Source organism: Canis lupus, chromosome 20 (assembly GCF_003254725.2).
Source record: "Canis lupus dingo isolate Sandy chromosome 20, ASM325472v2, whole genome shotgun sequence".
Classification (NCBI taxonomy): domain Eukaryota; kingdom Metazoa; phylum Chordata; class Mammalia; order Carnivora; family Canidae; genus Canis; species Canis lupus.
In genome coordinates, this window is record NC_064262.1 from 18,895,807 (window position 1) to 18,915,242 (window position 19,436).

The 19,436-nt window shown below is 40.8% G+C and overlaps 1 protein-coding gene and 1 long non-coding RNA gene across 3 annotated transcripts in view; both read left to right on the forward strand.

Moving 5' to 3' along the window:
* The window catches only part of LOC118351594 (uncharacterized), a 32,408-nt gene extending 15,168 nt beyond the window's left edge, over positions 1-17,240 (forward strand). Inside the window, exon 3 of the long non-coding RNA XR_004807250.2 lies at positions 1,572-17,240. This is a non-coding gene — a long non-coding RNA (uncharacterized LOC118351594). The remainder of the gene's footprint in view (positions 1-1,571) is intronic.
* The window catches only part of PDZRN3 (PDZ domain containing ring finger 3), a 237,461-nt gene that overhangs the window by 82,760 nt on the left and 135,265 nt on the right, over positions 1-19,436 (forward strand). The gene's annotated exons all lie outside the window — the stretch shown is intronic.

Genomic DNA, 19,436 nt, shown 5'->3' on the forward strand with positions numbered 1-19,436 from the left:
AATATGTCAAGTACCTAAATGTTTCTAGCATTTATAGAATTTTAGACAGTTTCAGAAAGTTGGGAGATAAAAATAAAATCAGATGTGGTCTCTACACCTTGTGCTTAATGACCTGTGAAAGGTATAGAACTGAACTCCACAGTATAAATACTCAGTGTTTGAAATGGCTACTTTAGCCACTTAGGAGAATTCAGCGTGGGTTTGGAGACACCTGGAGAGACTTTGTGGCAAAGATGAGACTTCGACAGATGGTTATTAGGGATCTCAAAAAAAAAAAAAAAAAAACGCAGTGTAAGCCAGAGTAGTGTGTACAATGTATATATGATACAGAAAAAAGACTGGAAGGGAAGTAATAGAATGCCAGCTCCATGGCAGTACCGTATGTAGTGATTCAGAACCTGAGCCTTGAGCCAGAACACTCAGCTCTTCTTTTTATAGTCTAATGGATCATATAACTAAAAGTTACATTAGCTCTCTCTCTCTGCCTTGGATTCCTCATTGGTTTAAAAAAAAAAAAAGAATTTTGATGCATAACTCAAAGACTTACATGGATTAAATGAATTCATGAATGTAAAAAATTTAGACCACTGTCTGGCTTACAGTCAGTACTCAGTAAGTATTAGCTAAATTGGGCATATTTGAATGGTGAAATTATGGGAAATTATAGTTCTTCATAGTCTTAAATTTTTTTTATGTTTTCTACAGTGAACATGTGCCTTTGATAATCAGAAGAAAAATATCTTTTTAAAGTAGGAGCTCTTAGTATGATTTTAAAAATATATATACCACAGGTGAGTCATACTTAGATGGACTAAAAAGCCATTTAGAGCATATTTTCATGAGGTTAGGCAACATTTTTGCTGACATTCAATGCAAATGCCTTACTAACTTCCATAAATGGAATTTAAAGTTTACCGCCAGTTCCCAGAACCTCTTTGCTCCTCAAGAAATGTTGGCATACATCAGGATAGACTATCTCATTGCCTCTATCACTAGTAATGGTGAAGTGCCTTTCAAGAATTGGATAAATAGTGAGACGCCTGGGTGGCTCAGTGGGAGCATCTGCCTTCTGCTCAGGGCGTGATTCCGGGGTCCTGGGATCAAGTCCCACATTGGGCTCCCCGCAGGGAGCTTGCTTCTCCTTCTGCCTATGTCTCTGCCTCTCTCTTTCATGAATAAATAAATTTTGAAAAAAGAATTGGATAAATAGGCCTCTTGGCAGGTAATTTAATTAACTGCAATTGTTTCCAAAAAATAGTTTTTGTCTCTCCGCAGAGTAACTTTCACTAAATTGTAGTATCCAATCATTTATTATACCTTTGAGCTTTATCATTTTATAAAATATCATATACATGCCAATTCCAGCATTTCCCCCAACGAGAAGAATAAAGAACAACTTTTGTGTTGGTTTGGAAGAGGTCAACTTCAATATGTAAACTTTTATAGATGCAGATGCAATACTCTAGTGTCAACTCGTAATGTAAAATGTTTCAGCTCTATGTATTTAGGATCTCAGATAAGTCACATATAAAATGTCTTTTTTTATTTAAAGATTTATTTATTTATTTTAGGAAGAAAGAGGGCGAGTAGGGGGTGGAGCAGAGAGAGAGACAAGCAGATTCCCTGATGAGGAGGGAGTCCGACATGAGGCTCAATCCCACAACCCTGGAACCATGCATGACCTGACTTGAGACCAGGAGTCTGCTGCTTAACCGACTGAACCACTCAGACGCCAGATGCCCCCTCAAAAACGTCTTAAATTAGAAATACTGCCTTTATACTATCATATTTTATGAAACAGTTTTATTAAAACTTCACTTGCATATTAAATGCCAATGTCTTTGTCATCTCATGAGAGCTGCATTTCTCATCCTGTTGTTTTCCAAAAGTCCGTAATTTAGTCTAAGTTGTTAGAGGCACAGCACCTCTTGAATCATCGGTGTCATAGGACCTTTCATCCTGAACCATAAATCTTCACCCAGGCAGCATTTCAACATACTTTCCCATTCGCTGTATACAAGCATATTTGTGCTCTCCACAATTAACCATTTATTGATTGCTTTCAAACCTAATCTTTAAAAGACTTATTTCCAGTGAATCTGACTCTTGGAATTACATAGATACACCCACCAGGAATAAATAATCAGTCTCTGTCATTTATTTTTTTGCCTTTGGTTTCAGTTACCTCTTGCTGTGTACAAAAAACCATATCCGTGTCTGTTGCTTAAAACAACAGCGATTTATCATTCCTCATGATTCAGTAGATCATGTGGGCTGTTCTTCAGCTAGCCTTACTTGGGTTGTCCAAATGGCCACACTTACAAGTCTAGTAGTTGGTGCTGGATGTTGATGGGTCTCTCACTCCATGTAACCTTTCCTGCTCAAGGAGGCTAATGCAGGCTTTTTGATGGGCAGTTTCAGATCGAGAGGGAAGAGTAGAAGAGTAGAAGGTGCAAGGTCTGGTGACTGCATTCAGAAGTCCCCCGATGTCACTTCTCTGATGTTCTCTTGATCAAAGTTTAGTCATAAGGCCAGCCCAGATTTGCACTGAGGAAATAGAGTCTCCCTCTTGATGAAAGGAGCACCAGAGAATTTGTGGCCATGTTTTAGCCCACCACAACCCCTTCTTTAACTGATTTTCTATAGTAAGATCTATAAGCATCCCAAATTTCCCTTGTTAAAATTTATGCAAGCTAACATATCTTCCCTGAATATGGCTCAAAACTAAGTAATTAAGAGAGTGACCTGTAATACGAAAACCTATTTAAAGGCTCAAATGGGAGGGGACTGCCTGGTCTAAAAAATAATTACCTGACGTTATATTTTAATAACTATGGTAAAGTCAGTGAAGCCTGCCCTTGAAGAAACACAAGTTCCTTGTCAGCTTTAAAGGACAAGGACAGGTTTGGGGGGAAGTGCTGGTGCTCCCATAGAGGATGGGGTGGGATCAAGCTGTGTACTGCTTCCAGTCAAAGCCCATGGGGCTAGCTATAAAAATAACATTTCTTTGGGAATGTGCTTTCTTACAAGAAAGGCTTCTGTCCAGTGTGTGTCTTTGTGTAAGCAATTAGTGTAAGAACTTTTGAGGCACCTTTAGAAACACAGCTCTCCAGATGAGATCCATCATAGCCCTGTGCTTAGTAGACATCTCCTGTGCATCTGCTGGGCATCGGTGAGGGCTTCATGACCAGGTCTCAGAGTTTGCCTTTCCCTACATCATTGCATAAGATTAAAACCAGATGGGGCCAGTGGCTCAGGGGTTTAGCGCCACCTTCAGCACAGGGTGTGATCCTGGCATGATCCTGGAGACCCAGGATCAAGTCCCACGTTGGGCCACCTGCATGGAGCCTGCTTCTCCCTCTGCCTGTGTCTCTGCCTCTCTCTCTGTCTCTCTCATGAATAAATAAAAAAAATCTTAAAAAAAAAAGATTAAAACCAGATGAAAAATCAAATGCAGGAGAAAAGTGGGTGCAAAGCAAGGCTTGCTTAACCCTTAAGTGCTTTATGTTGCTGAAGGTTAACTGTGTTGCCTCACATAAGGAAAGACCAGGAAACTACTCTAAATGAGTGGTAGCATGAGGAAACCACAAAAGAAAGGGCTCAACGTCATAAGTGCATTTTTTAAATGCATAGTGCACAGTGTAAAAGTCGGTCTGCAATTTTTGAATTATGCTTCCTATAAAAGTACATCAGGTAAATACACATAATTGGAGTCCCTGGTGTTCTGGCTAAGCTCATTTTGAAGAACTTCAAAAAACTAGATTGCCTTTTTTAGGAGTATTATTTTGATTTGAAAAAGCACTTATTTGCCAGTGAGACAATGCAGCAGAATTTAGAGAAAGGGAGACAGCCCTATTGTGCTTGAAGTATGTGTAATGTTCCCCCATGTTCTGTGCAAGGAAATGAAGTTTCTGCTTTCATTCAGAAGCAATTAGAGGATGTCTTTGCGGTCGCTGGAAAACAGATGCAAGACTCCTGGAAGTCTGAAGTGTAAAATGAAGGTGGAAAATTAAAGTAGAATGCATCACTGCATATCCTAGATCTTAATGTAACAGCCTGGGCCTGGGACAAGTGAACACAGTTTATACATTTCTAGTTGTAAACGTGATTCATGGATTCCACGTGATCATCCCCCAATCAAAATTTGATAGAGCATTAAAGAGTCATTTTGGTCTGGAAGTCCCAATGGTGAATTGAATGCTGATGTTCAACATGACTTAGGAGACACAGTTTCCTTAATCACATAACCATAATTTAGTGACTCGAAGGAAGATCCTGTGTGTAGAATGCCACATGTGGTCTTCAGATGACCCTGTCCTTAAATCTCCCATGGTGGCAGGTTCTACACAAGGAAAACATGAAAGAAAGGCCTCCTGTGTCTCTTAGAGAAGATAATAGTTGGATCCTGTTGGCCAGATTTGGTAGTGTTCCATAAAAGGTTGAATGTCAAGACTGTTGCCTGGGGCTTATTGACGCCAGGTATCAACATATTCCCAAGTATTTGATGGTTCTGCATTGTAGATTAAAGCCATCTGGTCGGTTAAAGCAAATTTACCATTGTACTAGAGTAGACTAATTGCTATAACAAATAAACCCCAAAATTCAGAGGTCCTACACAATAAATACTTATCACTTGTTTAAAATGAGGGCCAGATATGGTTCAGCAAGGGGGCTTGGGGTCAGTTCTTCACCACAAGTAAGGGACCCAAGCTTCTCCCAACCTTGTAGCCCAACTTCTCTAATCTCCTGAATCTTTTCACTTGGAAAGTGAGTGAAGAGCTGTAGGAGAGGTTTCTTTGGGCCAGGCTTGGAAGTTATGTGTTTCGCTTCTGCTTATATGGGCAGAACTTCAGTTTCATGACCTTTGCAAAAGGTAGGAGAGGCTAAGGGCATGAGCAGTACATTGTGAACACTGATGGTATGGGTCCTTGCCTTTCAGTGGAGGACCAGGGGAGAGGGTAATTGCCCTCTCACATGTGGCTATAAATCTTAGCACCAGCAATAGGGAGCCTCTCCAATGGCCCTAGGATGATAGGCAATGTAAAAGACTCTTGCAACGTAGAAGAAATTCTCTGTAACAAGTTTCTTGGAGTGGTCAAGACCTCTGTGCCTACTACTGTCACACCCAGTAAAGTAGTGCCCCTTGGCCATATTTCCCTCCGGGTCCATTCCCTTTCTGGTCTCTAATGCAGTGGTTCATGAGTATGGGAAACATGTTCTTGTGTAGAACCTGCCACCATGGGGGATTTAAGGACAGAGTCATCTGAAGACCACATGTGGCATTCTAGACACAGGACCCTCCTTCCAGTCTCTAAATTATGGATATTGGTTTAAAGAAACCTTTGTCTCTTAAAATAAGTTCTCATTGCCCAGGATTAGAAACAGCTGGAAATCTTTGTGAAGGGGCAGAGGTTTCAGATGTGCGTCTGAGTATTTCTTCATTGGGTACCACAGATGCTGCAGAATGACACACATACCTGTCATGCCAGCAAAGCCACATCCTCAGTGTCTACCCTAGCAGAAGTGATGGCTGGGCTGTTTGGACAGGCTCTGGACCACCACAAAGTTTACCATTGGAAACCCAGCTGTGAGGACTTTCCCTCTACTTCCATCTGGTCAACCCTTACTGTTAAAGGGACTCTAAGAGAATTTGATAAGGAGCCCTGAATCTTTAGATCTTGTTAATCAGTCTACTTAATGAAACTTTCAACATCTCTTGGATGGACACATGGTACCTGTGAGTCATTAAATATAACAGATGCTGTGATCTGTCAGAAACGGCTTACTGTGAACTATGGGAGCATAGACATTGTATTGACCATGATGATGAAATTTGTAGCCCAAACAGTAACATTCCTGGGGGTTTTTCTTGAGTCAACTCACCATCACAAAAAGATTCTGGCTTTTATATCTGTCACATTTATTAAATTGTGTATGTGTGTTTAAGGGAGCCTGTCTAGATCATATCATATTTTCTTTTTACACTGATGTTACATTATATATAATTATGGAAAACCCCAAATTTATATCCTTGTAAATTCTTCCCTTACCTGCACTTAAATTCTAAGCTGAGTTGACTTCAGGGCATACCTAGAGTCTGCTTTGCTTGTTTATACAGTGTTCCTCACATGTGGGTGCCTCATAAATACCATTCTGCAGTCAGCTTCCAGGTATACAGTACGTGCAAGGTCTATACCATAGGTAGGAACAGATGACATGAAGGACAGTTTAGGAAATGCAGGTTATTAAGTGTGCAGTTACTCTAATGATGGGCCTATATGGACCTCAATTTGTTTCTTAGGCTGCTGTCTGCCCATGTGAATTGTCAGGTGAAAATTTCACGAGATACTCTCTCCCCAAAAAGCCAGTTCTGTGGAAGTGGGTCTGCTTTTCTCTCTCCTGGGAACCTTGGCTATCACTTTAGGTGTTTTAAGTGTTGGGAATGGGGGAGGTGTCCATGACTTGGCTGATTTATGTTGGCCTTTGCCCTTACTGGGCCAGTTAGTCTGTCTCGACATTCAAGTGTCAAGAGTGGAAACCTTGCTTACCATTATGGCAATACCACTTCTTTGTTGACATGTTTAATAACAGCACGGAGTGTGAGGAAATGAACAATCACTGAAAATCATCATCAGAGTTCCCATTCTGCTTAGGCTAAGTTCTATTGCACTAGCATCTTCTTTGAAAAGCTCAGCTGCTTGCAGTAATGGTTTATTTCTTGCTCTTGTTATATATCCTTTTTGGGTCAGCAGCAGCTCTGTCGCATGTGTTCAGCCTTCCAGAACCTAGGCTGAAGGAGTGGCCCTCTACCTGGAAGATTTCTGTCTACAGGCAGAATGAGAAGACAGCATGACAGAACCAGGTGACGGTCCTGAATCTTTCACTTAGAAGGGACACACTCGCTCCTGGCCACATTTCATTACTAAGTGACTTGATCAAGTCTGACATCACCAGGACAGGGAAGGATAATCCTCTCACAGGGAAGGGCAGCAAATATCCTAAGCAATAATATAGCCTACTGCACTTGGTGTGTGGCAAAATCGATTTTCTTAATGCTGTCCTTTGTAAACTAGAAGTGTTCTGTAGTAGTTGGGGACTGAATGGTGTACTATTGGAAACACAGAAATGGAATCCTCACTCTCTTCTAATCCTTATCGCTGTAAAGGTGATTAAGAATCTTCTGTGTCCCAAGGTGTTACCTGGGAAAAGTGTGGCAGAATGTGAGCCTACAAGAGCAATAGTGCTGCCTACGGAAGGCCGAGGGGCTTCTACTTCCAGGTTCACAGACTCCTTGTGAATCTTGACTCATGATTTTCTGAACCTTCCGAGATCTTTTTAAATATTTTTTAAGATTTTATTTATTTATTCATAGAGATGCAGAGAGAGAGAGAGAGAGAGAGAGAGAGAAGCAGAGACACAGGCAGAGGGAGAAGCAGGCTCCATGCAGAGAGCCTGACATGGGACTCGATCCCGGGACTCCAGGATCATGCCCTGGGCTGCAGGCGGCGTCAAACTGCTGCGCCACCGGGGCTGCCCAACCTTCTGAGATCTGATCACTGTTTTTTCCTGACTTCCCCTAAACATTTTCTTTACCAAAAACGTCCCATCCCATGAGGTGGCTGAAATGCATCTGTTCCTTTCAACAGCACTTTTAAGAGTCAGGATATTAACACATAAATGATATGATTGTCTAGCTGCAGAATTTACCTCCAAAGATCTGGAGGTGTCCCAATCAAAACCAGAAGAAACGGAATCTGAACCTCCATTGGAGTCTTGACTGCACATAGAAAAATACTGTTGCCCAGTCAAGGGAATTAGCTTGGCTGCAGAATGAACAAGAGTGTGTGATTCATTCATTCCCTGATGCAGCCATTCATTACTATATGCCAGGCACTGTTGTGGGTAATGGACAGGAGGCTGCGGGGAGATGGAGCCCTGCTTTTAGGCATCTGCATTCTGGTGGGTATGGTCATTAATGATCTATCATCTGTTCACTTGCATGTTAATTAGTTACATTTAAAAAGTAATGCATTGATTAGTTATTAGATACTGAGGAGTTGGCAGTGAAGGGAATGAGCAGAAGTCCAGCACTCATGGACCTGCCATCCTACTGGTGGTTAAGTAGAATATAAATTGATGAGTCAATACACAAGATGTCAGTGGTGCTAAGTGCTAGGATGAAATGTAAAGGTGAGTAAGGAAGGGAGGTTGGCTAGCGGAGAGGAGGGGGTAGGGATTGCGTGTGCTGTTTGGTATGGACTGTTCAGGTTAGGTCTCATGGAAGAGGTCACAAGGGAACAGAGACCTAGGGGTAATGGCAGTAATATTGGTGAAAGGTATTCCAGAGTGAGGGGACAGAAAATCCAAAGTGGAACAGCTGCCAGTACCATCCCTAGCGGGTGTTTTTGCTTATCTATGTCTTGGGCTTCTCACTTTGTATGTTATACCTTTGTAAGAGCTTCTGCTTCTAATTCACAGGCAGCTGGTGAGTTTCACAAGGATGGTGGTGGGGGGTGTGGACGTATCCTGTCTGCCCTGCAGCATAGGTCTCCTAGGTGATGCGGGTGGGCTACTTCTGCTACATAAAGTGCACTGGACTGCAGCCCCACATGATTCCAGGCTTTTTTTTTTTTTTTTTAAATAAAAAAATTGTCCTTTGAGTTCATAATATACTGTGGATAGAGGTTTTCTCTCTTTTTTTTTTTTTTTTGCATTTGAAGTTGAAAATAGGTAATGGGTTGATAAACAGTTAAAAACTCTTAGAGTTGTACAGCTCTGTAAACAATTTGAAGCTTGTTCTTGAATGGGTTAGTATAAGAGGGAAGAGCTGGAACCTCTGTGAGGAAGTTTATCCTTCACAATGGCTCTATTGTCAAGTGAAATTAAGGCAAATAAAAATCACAACTGGCCTGTGCACTAATTTTGGATTCGTTTGCTTTTGCTTTTATTTCTGCCAAAAAGAAGCATTAGGAAAATATGGAAAGTTGCTTAAGTTAACTTAATTAAGAAAGAGTGCTGGATGAAGTTATTGGACTTCTTTTGTAAAAATCATTCATTTCTGATCCATTTGATGTTAAACTTTTTTTCTCTCTTTGATGTTGGAATAATAGGATTAAAATCAACTTTTTAAAAGTAATCTCTATACCCAACATGGGACTCAAACTCACAACCCCGAGATCAAGAGTCATACACTCTACTGACTGAGCCAGCAGGCACCCCCGAATCAACTTGTTAAATGTGAGACCTATAGATACAAGAAAGAATCAAAGAACAAAAGCTTCTAAAAAAAATTCTGTCTTTCTAAAAATTATCACTATTTTTAAGAGCCTTTTTGCTTGCAAATACAGTTAGTGGCCAGATTTATGGCTTCTTCTGACAGATGGCACACCATGCCGAAGGGCCACATCAGACTTTTGAAACGTGGATGAAGACAGTATCATTTCTCACTTCTGAGATGACCACATTAGAACACTGACCTCAGAACAACAGACTTGGCAGTTTATACCCTAGCATACAGCATGGAGATCTGCAATACCAACCTTCCCCAGGACCTAAGAGGTCCCTGCGAGGTCAGCTTTGTGCTATTGTTTCTAGCGGCAAGTCCTGTGGTTTGGTGGAAAGCAGGTAAAGTTTAAAGTTGAGACTCAAGTTCAAATCCTGATACTTCCTGGCTGGGGAAATTTAAACAAGGTCTTGACTTCCCTGAATGTCTTTTTTTAATCTTTCCAACCAGAGTGGCAATATTACAGTTTTTAATGAGAATCAAAAGGAGATGATGCATGGAAAGCACAATGCCTAGCACATGGTGCTCCCCATTTGTTAGTTCTTTACAGATACTAGAGAGAGATGGGAATTATTACTCTGGTTTCTTAGCTTTTTGGAGGGGTTATCTCCACAACAGGGGCATCGTATAGGTTAGATGTGGCAAAGACACTAACATGGTGTCTAAAAACATTTGGAATTTGTTGTCAACATTTAAAAAGGAGAGGAGAATTTTAGAGAGAACTCTGGGTTTCTGGCGTGATAAGAAAATTGAGACTTTCTGGCAATACTTCCCTTCCTCTACTCTTCCCTGCATGACCAGCAGTCCGTAGGAGCTGAGAAGTGGTGGCTGCCCTTAGATGGAGATGAGATACACCTCCTTCAAGTGCCTACCTGTACCCTGAGGGCACCTAAAGTGTTAACAGTACCCAGTCCAGATGTTGGACTAACTGCACTCAATGAACAGAGATGTCTGTTTTCTTTGTGTGGCATTAAGAAGTTTGGAGGCTAAAGATGGGCATTAGGAGGTGTTTTACTTTGATGAGGAGAGGAAATCCCTTGTACACTCTTGACTGAAGAAGAGACCTCTCCTTCCAGGGACTAATCAGAGGTAGTATTTGGGAAAAGGTTTGGGAGCCAGTGTTGGGAAAGAGGATCAGCTCCTACAACCAGCCTTTGAGTGGGGTGATAGATACACACTCAGGTCACTCAAGGGTCACACAGGCCAACATGGTAGTGGTAGAGATTATGAGTGGGGGAAACTACAGTGATGACATCAATAGAATAGGGAATATGGCTTATAAAGGAGAAAGCAGGATCCAGTTGGTTCAAAACAAACAGGATAACTCATTATCAAACACGATTTGGAACAGAAACAGCCCTCTTGATCAAAGTAAGATACTTAAAAATTGTATGGGACCAGGTAGATTTGCAGATGAACCAGAGAGGAGGGGGTAGGGAGATGGGCAAATGGGTGAAGGGGAGTGGGAGGTATAGGCTTCCAATTATGGAATGATTAAGTCATGGAATAAAGGATACAGCATAGGGAATACAGTCAGTGGTACTGTAATAGGGTTGTATGGTGACAGATGGTACCTACACTTGTGATGAGCAGAGCATAACATATAAACCTGTGGAATCACTATGTTGTTTACCGGAAACCAACCTTGTGTGTCAACTGTACTTCAGCAAAAAAGTTATACTCTCCTAATAATCTTTTGATTTCCCTTTCTTTAAAGCTTTATACATTTCTCATCTTCATCACAGCCTGCTAAACTTCTCAGTTTAGTGACAGAAGAGTTGTCAATTGACATACTGGTTCATTCAATGAAATACTGGTATCTTTTCCTTAGAATTCCAAAGTTTTGGGGCACCTGGGTGGCTAAGTCAGTTAAGCTTCCAACTTTGACTTAGCTGGGAATCTGCTCATCTCTCCTTCTGCCCCTCTCCCTGCTCATGCACTGTCCCTCTCTCTCTCTTTTAAAAAATATTTATTTATTCATGAGAGAGACACAGAGAAAGGCAGAGACATAGGCAGAGGGAGAAGCGGACTCCCTGTGGGGAGCCCGATGAGGCCTTGATCCCAGGACCCCAGGATCATGACTTGAGCCAAAGGCAGACGCTCAACCACTGAGCCACCCAGGCGTGTGTGTGTGTGTGTGTGTGTGTGTGTGTGTGTGTGTGTGTCTCCCTCCCCCCCTCAAATAAATAAAATATTAAAAAAAAAGAATTCCTGAGTTTTGATTATGTTTTGAAGTACATAAGAAATAAATAGAGACTAAATGTATCTCTGATTTTTTCCCCTAAGAAATAAATTTAAGACTAGGCTTAAACTTACTTTAAAAAATTTAATCTCTGTTATTTAACTGTAATTTAAGAGGCATGTTCTGCTTTCAATGACCTCTACAATTTTGTAGGCCGTTTGAGTCTCATACTTGACCCAGATTTAGCATAACTTGGTCCATCAAGATTTTTTACAAGATCACTTTGATTACTTTCGTTTTTTTTTTTTTTTTAATTCTCAAGGAACCAAGAATTACCTTGGTTTTCATAAAAAAGTAAATATGTTGGCATTGATCTTGAGGTTATTCATGTTTATAATAAGTAGTTCTCCACTAGCATCCATTTCTGTGAAGGATTTTCTAGATGCATAATCACGGTTTTGTCATTTGGTAGTGGTCTTTAGGTAACCACTTAATTTTTATTGCATAAGTATGAAGTCGTAAAAAGTGTCTACACTGTGCTCAGTAAAAGAACCAGACCTCTCTTGACATCTTTGCCGTCACGGTTCCAGCATTCCACTGTTGACTTCAGGCTGCACAGAACCACTGCGGTGGGGCTGAAATTTGACTGCAGAGTAGAAAGAGAATCTGTGTTCTGTGGCTTTGCAGGAGGCTTTTGTAGTGGTTATCAGCTGAAGGAATTAAATAAATGAGTAAGAAGTAAAGTCATGCTAATAATGTTGATGATGTTGACAGCAAACATACACAAAGAGCTCAAGTCTGGCAGGAATTGTTCTGAGGGCTTGCTATGCATAAATTCATTTAATTCCCACAAAAACTTTACAAGGAAAGGATTCTTATTCTCTTCTATTTACAGGTGAGGAGCTAGAGCCACAGGCTCATAAAATGACTTCCCCCAGTCAGGGCAGTTAATGCAGTGGCAGAAAATTTAGACCATCCAGTCTAGTCTGGCTGATGTTCTTAACTCTTGTGTCCCCTCTTAAGAGGAGCTGGAGAAAATTCTCTTCTTTTTAGAGAATTAATAAATCCATCAAGATAATCCAGTTCTACCCCATATATTTAAAAAAAAGAGTTCTTACTTTCCTTGTCATTCCCTTGAGGACAAGCACTGTCCTTCTGTTCCTGTATCTTTGCTTTTCCCTAGAGCCCCCTCGCAGAGCAGAGTGCTTTGCTGACAGACTCCGTATTTGCTGGCTTGAATTGAAAATGGATAATCTGGGCTATTTTGGGGAGCAGTGAGGTGGGAAGGGCACCAGAGGCCCTGGTGCAAATGACCAGGAGCATGAAGTAACAGGGAGAGGGGTGACTGAAGGTAGTGAGGAGCATGCAGCTCAGACCACAGGCCTGCCAGTTCTCAGTTCATTTTTGTGTTAATACCTTGGATGATGAGCTTATTGATGTGCAGAGGCAAAAGTCAGAACGCCTCTGCAGTCTCTGCCTTAGAGGTCTTGAACAAGGAGTAGAGCTCTGAGCAGCCCCTCGAGGTCATATTTTTGAAGTTGCCAAATTCAAGTAGAGTGGATTAATGAAGGAAGCCCAGCTGATGCAGGAAGATAGTGTGTAAAATTATTTCCAGCAGAGGTGCTTAATTTTTATTTGCACTCCCGGACCTTGGTCCCAAATCTTTGCTCCCCAGCCCTAGTCATGGGGATATAAAACAAAAGCCTCTTAAATATTTTTGAGTATATATGACTCTTGTCAGGGTTCTTTTGGTGAACATAAGTTGCTCAGCAAGTTTTATTCCTCCTTGGGTTAGATGTTTCTTGCAGGGTTTTAAAACAATCCCTATTAACTGTTTGTTTTCGGAAAAGGTCTTGAGACTAAAAATATCCACTTTTCCTTGTGTCTGTCCACCTTTCCCCCACTGCTAAAGGCAGGGTGCACAGACCTCAGTGTCAAATATAAAATCCGTTCATAGTACCCAGTCCCCTGGGAAACATTCCTGATTCTATTTCACTAGCCTGTAAAAAATGGTTCATTTTGTTACTTTGTTTTGTTTTGATCCCTGTCACATGGCACTGTTAAGATACCAACAAAATTAATAATGCAGCCAAAAATAGAGTAGAAAATGCTATTTACTGTGTAAATTAGCAGAATTTGGAATCATCTATGTAACTTCACAATTGTGTATAAAATATGGTCAGCTTTTGGAGTCATGTGTTTATTTCTGACCGTTTCCTCAAGACTCTGATCTTCCTTGGGCTGAAATGGGGCAATGTTGTCTTTTTGTGGTATTAGTCGAATTTTGGCAGAGCCGTACTATATTTCATGATTTATCGAATCCTTCTTGATCACTGCTTGTGCCTGCCCTCCTGGCCACTATTCTCATTGAAATGTTTTTGTCTCTACAGGGTAGCCTTCAAACTCCTTAGCAAGCTTTCGTGACCTTCAGAAGGGAACCATTTAGCTAACCTTCCTGGCACACTGAATAAAAGGAGAACTGGGCATTTGAAGGATTAGCCGACAGACTTTTAAACCAGCTGCTCAAGCATGCCCATTTCTCACTCAGGCAGGTCTAGGCCAGGAGGAATCCAAGGCAACTTGACCATGTCAGTAATAAAGAGCCATCTTACCTGCAGCCTCTCTAGTCTGTGGTGGGCAGCTCTTGACCTCATAGGCCTCTGCCCATTGACCTTGACCTTCATTGCTCTGATTGATTTGTCCAGGTTTCTTGTGTATGAACGGAAGCCAGTGGGCTTTGGGTGATGCCTGCAAGCCATCCTCATGAATGGAGCCTTATGCTTATCATGGAGAAGAGTTACATGTTTTTTACCAAGTAAATAAGGGTTTATTTCTGTCATTTGGTTTTTAGGTCGTGTGGTCTTTCTGGGTGGTCTGGGACATGACATAAAACGTAATTTTTTTTTAAAAGATTTTATTTATTTATTCATGAGAGACACAGAGAGAGAGAGAGACAGAGACAGAGACACTAGCAGAGGGAGAAGCAGGCTCCATGCTGAGAGCCCGATGTAGGACTTGACCCCGGGACTCCAGGATCACGCCCTGGGCTGAAGGCAGGGGCTAAACCACTGAGCCACTCAGGGATTCCCGAAACATGATTTTTTAGTATTGCCTTTAAACAATGCTGGCCCCCGTTGACTAGAGTTCTGGTAAATGGATATTTCTAATATTGGAAGTGGGCAAATTCTTTAAATAGTTGGACTACTTTAAATAGCTCAAAGAAAGATAGCCACTTCCTCTGAAACAACTTTATTCATGAGTTTGAGAGATTTTTTTTTTCCCCAGGGGTGGGTAGGGGGAGAAAGTGGAGGCAGGGGAGGGACAAAGGGAAAGGGAGAAATAGAATCCCAACCAGGCTCCACACCAAGCATGGTGCTCAAGGCAGGGCTCCATCTCACAAGGCTAAGATCATGGCCTGAGATGAAACCAAGAGTTGGATGCTTAACTGACCGAGCCACCCCATGAGTTTGAGAATTCTAAGAACAGCTTAGAATGTATGCGTTTTTTTTTCCTCCGTGCTATAGATTTAGAAATCAGAAGTGGCCAGGTTGGTAGTCAGATTCTAGTGCAGATGGGATTTTTAATTTTTAATTTTGTATCATAAGACAATTTAGAAATGCATGGGGAGAATGCCCTAATACAGTACCTACTGTAAATCCAAGGATAACATTCTAACTGCCCTATAATTTGAAAGCAAAATAACTGTTTTTTTTTTTTTTAAGATTTCATTTATTTATTCATGAGAGACACAGAGAGAGGCAGAACATAGGCAGAGGGAGAAGCAGGCTCTCCGTGGGGAGCCCGATGCCGGATTCCATCCCAGGACCTCAGGATCACGCCCTGACCTGAAGGCAGACACTCAACCACTGAGCCACCCAGGTGTCCCAGCAAAATAGCTGTTAATAATGGACTTTTTTTTTTTTTCTACTGGATTCTTAGTTGTTAAGATCTAGGATAAATGTAGCTTATGGCCTGAAAAATCATTCACTGGTTCACATTGCCTGGAGAGGATGAGGAAGTAAGTAACAGAAGTTACTTTTTTAAAGGACCTACTTAAGGCTAAGCCCTGTGGGAGACAGTCTCTAAATATTACCTCTTTTCATCTGCATTATCCCCATTTCACAGCAAAAACTGAGGTTCAAAGAGTTTATGGTACTGGACAGGAGAACATCCACATTATACCATTTTGATAATCAAATAAATACTGTTTTATGCCTATAGATTTGTTATTGTTTACTTTGTTTTTTTATTGCTCCTACCCTCAACAGGTTGGTGTGAAACTCTCGGGAGAGAAGTACTGGAAATAATATCCTGAGTTTATGCTAGTGGGGCAGGAATTCAAAATTAGAAGTTTCTAGAGTGTTATGAGATGTCAGAAAAGGCATTGATAACCTGTCTAGTTCCTTCTCTGTGAAGTGGATGCAGAAACACAGCATGAGTTGTTGCAAGAATTCTCTGATATATTAAAGTGTATTGATTTAGGAATTATTTGAGCACATTTTAGTATGTCACCTGTGCCTAGGCTAGGTATACAGTGACGAATAATAATAGTGCTCATTTATTAAGTGCTTACTCTGTGCCACGGGTCATTTTAAGTGCTTTACCTATATCATCACATTTTAATTTAATCATAGAAGACATGAGTGCAGGTATTATTAACCCTATCTCCACATAAGATGTTGAAACCACTGCCCAGAGAAGTTAAATGACTTGCTGAGGTCACACAGCCTGTGCATGGTGGAGCTATGTTGGCACCCAATAATCCACCTCTAAAACCTGCATTTAAATCATGACCTTGTAGTACCTCTGCTGCACTGGCACAGAGGATCCCACCCCACCCCCCACCCAGAGGAAATTCAGTGTCCAATGGAGAAAGGACAACATAAGCAAATATGAAAAGCATAAAAACAACACACTGTGCTAAGTGCTATGAGTGGAGGGGTCAGGATGAGATGAAAGGGACAAGCAAGTGAAACTAAGTAAGGTAAGCCTCTCTGGATAGGTGACATTTGAGCTAAAATCTAGCAGAATTGCAGTTAGCCAAGTGACCAGCAGGGAACAGAGGGCTTCAGCAAAGGAGACGTGGTGTATAAGCCCAGGAGTGGGAGAAAGCTGTATACTCGGGGCTCCTGTAAAGTAGCTGCTTAAAATGAGTGAACATGGTTACTGAGAAAGAATACTTAGATCTTAAAAACTACTCACAATCAGTAGAAGAAAAGTTCTGCAGCTGCCTCTGTGGCTCTCGTGTTTTCTCTCTTTTATTACATATGTTCAAATTTATAAACATGAAAGAGATTTTGCCTTTTCATGAATGCCTGTAATTGGCCACATGTCACTGTCCCCTCCCTTCTTCCAAATGTGGGAAAACAGAAGGAAGGAGAAGTTTTGAAGTTCTGCCTCCAAATATTTCCTTAGTGGTCTTTTATGGGGCTTTGGTTCCTTAGAACCTGACATGTGTTCATAAAAAATGATGTTCCTCTGCCTTTATATACATTCTTTAAAAAAAAAAAAAAAAAAGGATTTTACAGAGTCATAACTCTGAGCAAGGAAGTCCTCAAAAGAGCACATAGTAATTGTAATGCTGAAGCATGCGATGCATAAAATTAATGAATGCTAATTTATTTACTCTGCCTTTAACAGAGCAACATCATGCAGACCACCAAAAATGTTTCCTGAAAAACCTCTCTGCAAGTACCTACCCGTGCCTTTTGATTCTACCACAAGAGGCAGCATTTCTTTAAAAAAAAAAAAAAAAAAAAAAAAAAAAATTGAAAATCACCTGTCTCTGGTTCCTCGATGGTATATCTTACCTCCTGAGCTACGCTGGCTATTTTCCCAAAACGTAAAGAAGGATTATGTTCACTTTTAATTTGCATGACTGGTTAACAATGTCACTAACCCTTGCTATTCCTTTATAAATCGTAATTAATTAAACTAGAGCTTGCCAGTGAAAACATACCCTTCTAAATATAGATTTTGGTTCTGTGGCCCTGTCCAGGAAAAAAAAAAATCCCTTTTATTAGAAATTGCTGATCTTACATCAAAGCACTATGAGAAGATCAAGTTCTCTTTCATTTTTAATAAAGAGGTTTTCTGATCTTCAAGGGCACACCTGACCACACTGCATCCAGCACAGGCAGCCTGTGACGAGTGGCCTGTGGAGGTCACAACCTATTTTGAAAGGTCACTGCTTTTTCTGGACTTGCTTTGTTTAGTGAAGCTAATTTGTTAGTCATATGGAACTTCAAATCTCCCTGTGATTTCCTTTAGGCTGCTAGTAGTAATATGCTTCAGTGCAGTTTTTAAGCATTTTTTTTAAAAGACTGATTTTGAAATATCTTTGGGTGAAAGGAGTTTCATATTACAGAAAGGCAAAATATGTACACACTTCGACTTTTACTTAAGTTTCCTTTTTTTTTTTTTTTTTTTTCCCAGATCTGCCAGGTAGACTGCCTCCTACTCTCCAAAAATCTTGGATACGTTTGCAACCTTGACTATAACAAGGGTTGTTAGTCTTCAGTTGCCATGTCTCCCTTTTGCAGGATTATAAATTAATTAAATTAAATTAAATTAAATTAAATTAAATTAAATTAAAAGTCAGCCCTTGCAGTCCAAAATGTTTCCCAAGGGGGCACCTGGGTGGCTGGGTGTTTGAGCATCTATCTTCAGCTCAGATTGTGATCCCGGGGTCCTGGGATCGAGTCCCACATCAGGCTCCCTGAGGGGAGCCTTCTCCCTCTGCCTATGTCTCTGTCTCTCTCTCTGTGTCTCTCATGAATAAATAAATAAAATCTTTAAAAAAAAAATGTTTCCCAAACACCAGAATACAAGTTCACTGTGAACAGAAAGGTTCCAGGGAAGGGTAGGAGTGGCCTCTGGTATCTATCAGTGTGTAAGAAATATTTCACAGTACTGAAACTATTCCTTCCTGATTTGTAAATCCAAAGAATCAACTCCCAGTCTCCTAACTCCTTTTACAGAACACGTTGGATCTTTTGCCAGGGCCTCTGTGAATTGCTCCCTGCCTGTTCATTTCCTGCTGCTTTGGAAAGCCTCCTGTTTCCTTTCTGCCAGTTGCATCTGCTCAGGCCTAAATGAAAGCAGCTTCCAGAAAGCACTGGCCAACATCTGAGCAATGGGAGGGCTGTGTGTTATTCCGCTGTGTGATACTAAGGTTGAGGTTTGTTTGAAGCTTTTCCATCCTTGCAGTTACACCACCAGATTTCTCTTTGGACCTTTAACCAACTGTTCTGCTTTCGTGGTCCTGTTTTTCACTTATTTGAAGAGTTACGCTCCATATGTTTTCATGACATTTCCTTTGTGACCCTCAGTAGCATATTGTATTTTTCTGCAGAAAATTATTACACATTCCTTCTGCTATTGATATTTATGTGTCTATGTGTGTATGTGCATACACCACTGTGCATGTGTACGTATGTACATAAAAATATGTACAGACACATGTATACATACATACACATATGCATATATATGTATAGCTGTTGTAATTGATGACTGTAAATAGTTTCATAGTTCATTATAAAGTCTTCTAGGGTAGTCTATCATGTCATTTATAGAAAATGACAGTTGCTTCTCTTTTAAATAGCTCTTACCATTTATTGCTTTTTTCTTGTCATATTTCATTGGCTAAAATATTTTTATCATAAGACTCTAACGTTTTATTTAGATACTCATCTATAAGGTTTGAGTGAATTCATAGTCAGCAGTTATGTCCTAGAGTAATAATTCCGCTTTCATCATTAGACATAGAAGCTGCAATCTGATATAAGTAATTCATTTTTATTTTTTAAAGATTTGTTTATTTTAGAGAGAGAACGTGATCAAGGGGAGGAACAGAGGGAGAGGAAGACAATCCTCAATCAGACTCCCTGCTGAGCACAAAGCCCGATGCGGGGCTTGATATCATGACCCTGAGATCATGACCTAAGCTGAAACCAAGAATCAGGTGCT